Here is a 7,475-nt window from a genome sequence, read left to right as displayed (position 1 = left end):
CTGTGAACTCAGTTATTATTCAATATTAATTTGAAATTATGGTAGGAACTCATAAACTTTAATTCCTGGATCCGCCTCTAAATATAATGTATGTGTACTCAGTGGCATACACATAAATTTTTGTAAGAGGTGTCAACATTTGGAAAATTGAACAAATAAATAAATCACTATAACAACAAGCGATATTATTTTTTATATTTGTATTTAATATTTTTATTTTTCTTTATCTATACACATATATTTATGATAAATTTTGACGAAGCGTTGTCACGTGACAGTGCTTGGGAGAAGGTGCCCATGCCCCTGTGTGTACTCCTTTATCACGCAAGTATGGTTAATTAATTAATATATATATATATATATATATATATATATATATATTATTACCTCATTTATTATTTAACCATGATAAAGTTATATTTGTTTGGTCTAAACACAAGATGCGCGTAAATTTTTACTCGAGAGGCAGCATTTTTCTCTTCTAGTTAAATATGGTTTTGAAGTATTGCACCATGAGCTTCAATGTTTGTATGCTACGTGGTAATCTAACTAGGAGCGGATGTAGAGTATGACCGTCCGGTTCATTTGAACCCAGTACTTTCGTCGCGGAGCATAAATTTATGTATAAAAAATTCACTAAATTAAAATTACAATAAATAGTAGATCAGAACCTATAACTTTAAAAATACAACGAGTTCAATGCTAAAATCCTTAAAATTGAACCCACAAAATCTAAATCCTGGATCTGCCTATGAATCTAACCATTATTAGTTCCCAAATAAATGTATTCCGTAATTGTAGCTGATTTCTTGCTCTCAGTTCTGCTTATAAATAATGCAGTTGGAACTTTAATTTGTCACTTGTCAAAAATGTAGTAAATTGTTTGGGTTGGTTAGTCTAAAGTTTGACAATAGTCACCTAACACCTATATGTTTAGGATATTGATCATATTGGACTAAATTGTAAAAAAGATTTAACTTATATATACTTAACGCTATCAAATTTTTTATATTATCGTGTGTTCAAATTTATTGAAGCATGTAATTTTTCTTTTTAGGTTACGAACTTATTCCTCTTATAATAGACAATAACATATAATTCGTACTTATTATTTAGGTGACTTGATAGTAACAAATATTCTTTTTACACGTTAAATCAAAAGAAGTTATACTGAAAACATGGACGAAGTTACATTTAGTTAAGGGTGGTCAGCTATCTGACCACCTTTTGTTAAAAAATTACACTGTATATATATATATATATAAAAAATAATAGGTTTTAGAGGTATATAATATATATTGAAAACGTTTTATCGGGAATTTCTTTTTTACTTCTTTCAAGTTTGAATACCCTTGAAAAAATTTTTGGCTTCGCTACTAATGAAAAAGGATAATGCTTCTCCAAGCTAGCATGTGTGAGAACATAGTATATGTCTAAAAATAACTAAAGACTTTTATCTCTTTTATAAATGCCAACTCATTAAAATCATGCTCGTACTTTGAATTTCCTACACCTACATCATTTGATTTTCACAATCTTGTTATTAATAGAGATTAATCCACTAAATGGTAGTAAATGTTGGCAAACTAATAACTTTGGTCTTTGCTGTTATAAGGCTTCGATATTGAGCAAGGTCTTCTTGACATAAATATTGATAAACGGTCAAAAATGCATATTTTTCGGTGTACTTTCATCTCATAACTTGTGTGATTACGGTAGGTTACATGAGTTTTTGTAGTGAATTATACTCATTACGTGCATTCTTATATGTAGGAGCAAGTTGGACGAAATGTGAGCAAAAGAAGTTGATTCGTGACCAAAAGACAAAAGAAGGACTTTGGTCGTTCACTCTCGCGTGTTCTCTTTTTACTGTTCTTACGCATATTAACTGATAAATTTTCTAACTCTACATCCAGGGTTAAAATAATTAACTTTAAGGTTTTTGAAAAAGGTTTGGCTTTTAGGTCACCAACTTTATTGAGAAGTAGCGATTTGGTACCAAGTGTCATCCGGACCTAGTATTTTTGACGTGGGACATAAATTTAAAAATTGATTAAATTTGCATTAACTATTATATCAGAATTCTGAACTTTAAAAGTACAATTGGTTTGGTATTAAATATCTTTAGAGATCGAACTCATTAAATCCTGAATCTGGTTGAATTTGCTTTGAAGAATAAAAAGAAAGAAAGAAGAAGATTTGTTGGGTGAGGTTTGCTTGGTGTATAGGTAAAGTTTCGTCCCTATCTAAATTTAAAGCAAAAGGAGAAGAAAACCAAAAGCGAAAGCTGAAATATAATTTACTCATTATGGTTTATGGAAGAATCGAAAGATTTGAACAACGATAAAATCGTCTCTATATGATCTATAGGTCACGAGTTCGAGTCGCAAAAGCAGCTATTGATACTTACATTAAAGTAGCTAGGTTGTTTACATTACACCCTTTAAGATGTGACCCTTCTTTCGACCCTGCGTAAATGCGATATATTTTTTGCACCGAACTGCGCTTCTTTTTGGTGCATGGAAGAATCACAACTTAAAAACAAGTTCCTAAGTACAAATTATAAATGAAAAGTTGTCAATTAACAAAAGCCGTTAAATACATAATTACTTTACTCTTGAAAATAATAACATAAACGAAGACCAACATGCACTTACCCTTTGGGAAAAAATGCACTTACACTGCTAATTTTAACCCATTTCCACCAAAACTTTTCCACATATAGCTCGTCCCTCTCCTTTCAATGCCAAAGTTCTAACTCTACCACTAATTTTGTTTATAATAATTTTTTTTCTTTAATCCCCCAGTTTAGGAGGATTTATAGCGTTTTCACATTTTTCCTTCGGCATGACTCAAACCCAGAACCTAATGGTCATAAGTGGATGTGCTTTACCAATTGAGCAAGCATCGCTTGTCTTGTTTATAATAATTTGATATATATTGTCAGAACTATAGAGTAGACTAGCTAGAAGGCTCTAAATGATTAGACGAATGGTCCTTCCTTCAAGATGTAAAACCGCAGTCAAAGAAAATATTGTTGAAATTTAGGTGTTAATTATCAACGGTATTGTGGAATAGTTGAGATCTTTTCACCCTTATATAGTAGACGTTTGGGCATGAATTTCAAAAAAAAAATTCAAATTTGAAATTTCATTAAAATTTGAATTGGAGATAAAGTTATGTTTGATTATAATTTTGTAACATATTTGAATGTCTTTTTTGCAACTAAAAACTAGCAACGTTCCCATTTTCAATTGAAATAGTAAGATTGGAAAAATTATAAGATTTTGGTAAACAAACACTATTTTTAAAAATTAAAAAAAAAATTCTTATGTCCAAACGGGCTCATAAAGTTTTGAAACCGAAAATAGATTCTCGGTGAAATCATTTTAAGGGACTATCTGACACGATTTCGAATTAATCGTCTACCTGATACGAATCCGAATTAGAATCGACCTAATGAGTAGCGAATATCGAAATTTAAGTTCATAGTAGGAAATATGAAGGATTCATAGTAAAAACGGGGTTTAGTTCTTTATAAAATTGTACCATCAGACTTTACTATAACAGTCATCTTCTATAATATCATTTCACTGTAACGGTTAAGCTTTCTATAATAACATTTAACTATAGCACCCAAAATTTGACGAAACAAACGAAATTATTGCAGAGAAATTTGACTGTATTCTATAATTTTTTGATTCCCCCTTTAATATAATTTCTCTTAAAAGAAAAAAAAATGATGTTTCGTGGACCACTAACAACTTGTTTGGATAGTTGTTACGAATCGTTTCATAATGTATCGTATAGTATTGTATTGTATCATTTTAATATATACTATATTTGGATAGATTGTATTGTTTTTCGTCATTTCATGATATCATGCACTAACAATATAAAGAATAAACTTGCAATATCATAAAGAAAAGTAAGGAATGAGGTAAAATTATTATATAAAAAGATAGGGTAAAGAATAAAATAAGATTATTTAATAATATGGAAGGGCAAGATGAGAATAAAAAATAAGGAACGACGCGATCGCTCTACATCAGTCATTCCATAAAATGGTATTTTTTGTAGTTACGTAACGACAAATTTAACAATACGATACAATAAAATTTAAGTAACAACCAAAATAAATATTATATTTAAAATAACAATACGATACAATATAACAAATAACAACTATCCGGACAAGTTGTAAGTGATTATATGATTAATTTACAGAAACAACCAAAAAGCAACTGATAACCCATTAAGGAGGTACAAAAAGTGCAAAATTGAAGTTATAATGAAGATGAGGTACACAAATCTTTTTTCAAAGATCATGTGATGCCCAACAACTATATGGTCGGTCATTTGTGACAAAATTCTACATAGTGGACTCCCTCACTTTTTTCATTTTTGTAGCTAAATGTATTACAGTAATAGCCCCTTTTTCTTGTAAATTTTCCACAATGAAGAAAAAGGTTGTTTGGATAACATAAAGAAATGATTAAAAATTATGAGGTTTTCCAAAATTATTGTTTAGTTTCAAGAAGCCTGTTGTGCTGAACATTTGATAAGTTAGCTGTGCTTGTTTATCAACAAAAAAGTTAAAAGTGGTTGCGGGTGCTGCTATTGATTTATTTAGAGTGCAGCTCGATTAATTAGGATTTTGCATCGAGTAGGTCCATTAAAGGATAAAATGCTCTCTATTATGCAGTTCTCCATTCTCGAAGCTTGAACTCAAAATCTCTGATTAAAACTACAGAAATCTCAATTAGGGACATCTATAAAAGTTCATATACGAATTTGACCGAACTTTTATTAAGAAATTCATTAAAATATACAAATATTACCTAAAAATGAATGGAATCTAGAATATCGGAAAAAACTGAATAGAGATTATCTATTATGCAGTTCTCCATTCTCGAAGCTCGAACTCGAAATCTCTGATATAAAGAAATTCCAATATGGACATCTGTACGAGTTTGATCGAACTTTTGTTAAGAAATTCAAATACGAGTTTGACCGAACTTTTGTTGAGAAATTCATTAAAATATACAAATATTACCTAAAATGAATGGAATCCAGAAGGTCAGACAAAATTGAGGCCCAAAACAGACTGCGTTTTGGGGAAAAGTGTGTTACTAGCTACTTTTAAGCCTGTTATTTAAAATATATTCACAATTTACAATATATTTGATGATTAGCCAATTTGCCCAAACATTACGACTAAGTATCCTAGATTTTTGTATCCTAAATTAGAATTTAGGACTTAGTGTCCTAATTTTTTGAGTTGTTAATTTTTAATTCAGGACTAAGTGTAATAAATTTTTGAACTGTTAATTTGAAATTCACGACTAAGTGTCTTGAATTTCTAAACTGCTGGGCATGATTGAAATTTAAACTTCAAGACGTCGTGTCCTGATGTTTGAGTGAATTAACTAATTTTTAAATAAATTATAAACTGTGAATATATTTTAAACAATAAACTTAAAATTGGCTACTAGTGTCATTTCCACGTTTTGGGGGACAGGAACCATTTGATGGATAACATGGCCCAAGCTCGTAGAGTTACTCGCAGATTTCGGCGCCTAACCTAGCAACTAAGGCCTAATATATTTAGCTAAGAAAAAGAAATATTTATGTAACAAAATTCTAAAATCTAAAAGAAAATTAAATGTAAATATGAACATAACTTGAATAAAAGAAATTAAGAGATCGTTTGTTAACGTATTAGTTTTATGAATTATATTATGTGGTTTGTTATGTGTAGTCGTCGTGACTTTGGTTTTTGTAGGTGTATCAAAATGGCGGAGGTCGAAGGGGCTATGCATAAGATGTGCAGGGGAAGAGCGACTGAGCTAGATGAAACTCTGTTAGAATTTTGGAAAAGCGTGGGTAGAGCTGGCTTGGAATGGCTCATGGTGTTGTTTAACACCATCTTTAGAACGAAGAAAATGCCCGAGGAATGAAGGTGGAATACGATGATTCTGGTGTATAAGAATAAGGGATATATCCAAAATTGTAACAACTATAGGAGTATCAAGCTGTTGAGCCACACTATAAAAGTTTGGGAAAGAGTGGTGGAAGCGAGAGTGAGGAAGAGCGTGTCTATTTTCGAAAATCAGTTCGGATTCATGCAGATCGTTCGACTACGGAAGCTATTCACCCTTGTAAGGAGGTTCGTGGAGCAGTATAGAGAGAGGAAGAGAGACTTTTATATGATGTTCATTGATTTAGAGAAAGCATACGACAAAATTCCGAGGGAGATTCTATGGAGGTATTTGGAGGCTAGGAGTGTTCTGATGGCTTACACTAGGTGATGGGTTTTCAATGTCTTTGCCTTATGCTTCTTTTGATGATCTAACAAACTTATTGAAGAATCAGATAGAGAACCTGACCACACGATATACATTTCAAATGAATAATGTCCAGTCTGGTCTCCAGCAAATGAATGAACAACCACAAGGAGGAACACAACAGGGACCTGGTGATATGGTCCCTTAGGGTTCTCCGACAGAAGTATAAGTCAGTGACTGTCCGCAATCATTATAAACAGGAACACAACAGGGACCTGGTCCCTTAGGGTTCTCTGACAGAAGTACAAGTCAACTGTACAGCTTGAATGTAACAGCAGAGAGTGACTATCTCGCAACTGTTACAAAAGAGGAACACAACTGGGACCTGGTCCCTTAGTGTTCTCTAACAAAAGTACAAGTCAACTATACAGCTGGAACGCAACTGCACAGAAGTGATAGTGCAAATACAACAACCTGGTACAAGGCACAACATCTTTTGTGCATTCAGTGATATTCTCTCAAGCATAACAGTGTCCATCCGGCATTGAAGTCATTGGTGTGTCAAGAACAAGAAGACAACTCCACTAAAGATCAGTTTCACAATGAGCTTATGCATATCCATAGTTGAGTTGTAATCTTGTTATCTGTTCTTCATTGTATTTCCTATTTTGCTTTCTTAGAAGCTTTGTCTTAGGAAAAACCAAAAATCCTAAACTTCCGAGTTTATGTTGTGACTAGGATTAGTCATAATTTTAAAGCCTTTGTAACTAGGAGAGTTATAAAGTGGCTTATGGAGAGAGCATCACAAGTTCGTTGAAGCCTTTGTAATAGGGTTATTGCAAAGTGGCTTGTAATAGTGAGATTGCAAGTTAGTGAAGTTAAAATCCTACAAGTGTAGGTCGTGATCTTTTGATCCCCTTGTATGGGATTTTTCCACGTAAAAATCCCTTGTATTCTTTACTTTCAGTTTTATTAGCATTCTCAACATTATCTCATAGAGGACCAGGTACTCTACAGTTTGGTGGACTCATACAAACTAATAATTGGTATTAGAGTAAGTTCTTTCTAAAAGGTTAACACCTAGAAAGGATATCAATGGTTGCTCCACCCAACTTTGAGGAAGGACAATCAACCTACAGACCTCTTAGATTCAACGGTCAATACTATGGCTGATGGAAGACTCACATG

This window comes from Nicotiana sylvestris, chromosome 4 (genome assembly GCF_000393655.2).
Source record: "Nicotiana sylvestris chromosome 4, ASM39365v2, whole genome shotgun sequence".
NCBI classification, from domain to species: Eukaryota; Viridiplantae; Streptophyta; class Magnoliopsida; order Solanales; family Solanaceae; genus Nicotiana; species Nicotiana sylvestris.
This window is presented reverse-complemented; position numbering follows the sequence as displayed.